Genomic DNA, 1928 nt, shown 5'->3' with positions numbered 1-1928 from the left:
GATCATACATCTAGTCCCTAACCTGTGAGTTACTGTCCCCTCCCACCCTTTCCTGGTAACCATCAAATAATTATTCTTTTGGTATGGAAATACTTTTTAAAGCTTTTACAATAATGGTCTTATGCAATATTTGTCCTTTTATGACTGACTAATTTCTCTCAGCATTATGTCCTCAAGGTTCATCCAGGTTATGAAGTGTTTTGCAGATTCATTGTTATTTCTTCAAGGTACCATTGTGTGTATTTACCAAAGTTTGTTTATCCATTCTTCCATTGATAGGCACTTGGCTGCCTCCATCTTTTTGCTAATGTGAATAGTGTTGCAAATAACATTGGTGTTCATATATCTACTCATGTGCTGGCTCATATTTCTTATGGAGATATACCAAGTAGAGGACTTGCTGGATTATGGATTATATGGATTACAGTTTCAACTTTCTGAGGATGTGCCATACTGTTTTCCAGAGTGATTGAATCATGTTACAGTCCCACCAGCAATGTAGGAGTGTCCACACCCTCACCAGCATTTATTGTCTTCTTTTTTGAACTTCACTGTTACTGTTAGTGTGAATGGTATCTAACTGTTGTTTTGATTTATAGAAGTCCTGGTGTGACACTGAGAGATAATGCACTGGACTGCAAGGTCAATTTGAACCACAAGGTCACCAGTTCAAACTCACCAGCCTTCCTTGGAAGCCCTATACAGGGTCACTATGAATCAGAACCGACTTCATGGCACTTAACAACAATGACTAATGATTGTGAGAATTTCTTTATATATTTGTTAGCTGCCTGAATGTCTTCCTTGGTGAAGTGTTTGTTCGTGTGTTTATTTTTCAATTGAGTCATTTGTCTTTTTCTTGTAGAGGTGTTGCAGTTTCCTATAAATTTTAAAGATTAGTCCCTTGTCTGATATGTCATTGCAAAAAAAAGTTTTTCCAATTCTATGGGCTCCCTTTTTACTCTTTTGGTGAAATCTTTTGATGTACATAAGTTTCTAATATTTAGTATGTCCCAGTCATTTATTTATTATTTTTTTGTCCTCTATTTTTGTGTGTTTTTTTACCATGCTTGATGGTCTATGTGTGCTATGTATTAGAACCATTATGTTTGTCCCTGTTTTTTCACTGATGATGTTGAAAGGTCTGGGACTTACATTTAGATCTTTAATCCATGTTGAGTTAGTTTTTGTGTATGATGTGAGATATGGTTCTTGTGTTGTTCTTTTGCAAATAGATTTCCAGTTTTGCCAGCACCATTTGTTGAAGAGACTATCTCTTTCCTATTTAATGTATTTTGGCTGTTTGTCAATCAGTTGACTGTTTGTGGTTGGATTTACTTATGTATTCTCAATTTCTTTCCATTGATCTGTGTATCTTTCATTGTACCAGTACCAGCAGTTTTGACCACCATAGCCATGTAGTAAGTTTTTTTATCAGGGAGTGAAGGACCTCCAACTTTGTTCTTCTTGTTAAGCAGTGCATAACTTAACCACGGTTGCTTTCCCTTCCATATAAATTACCTGATTGTTTTTCCCCATTTATTTAAAGGATGTTGTTGGATTCTGGATTTGGATTGCGTTATATCTGTAGAATGCTTTGGGTAGTATTGACATTTTCACAATGTTGAGTCTTCCTATCAATGAGCGTGGTATATTCTTCGATTTTCACAAAACTCTTTTGGTTTCTTGTAGTAGTGTTTTGTAATTTTCTTTGTGTAGGTCTTTTGTTTCTCTAGTTAGATTTATTCTATGTATGACATCTTTTTTTTGGGGGGAGGGCTTTTGTAAATGGTATTGTTTTCCTAATATCCTTTGTTTTAAAAAAATGATTTATTGTGAATTATGAGATAGTTTACATGGGAGAACATTAGTTTTACATTCATTTTATCTTATATCGTTTCATTGCCATGGTTACAATCCCCTCCATG

Source organism: Chrysochloris asiatica, unplaced genomic scaffold (assembly GCF_000296735.1).
Source record: "Chrysochloris asiatica unplaced genomic scaffold, ChrAsi1.0 scaffold00107, whole genome shotgun sequence".
Lineage (NCBI taxonomy): Eukaryota > Metazoa > Chordata > Mammalia > Afrosoricida > Chrysochloridae > Chrysochloris > Chrysochloris asiatica.
The sequence above is the reverse complement of the archived record's forward strand: the minus strand, read 5'-3'. Positions refer to the sequence as shown.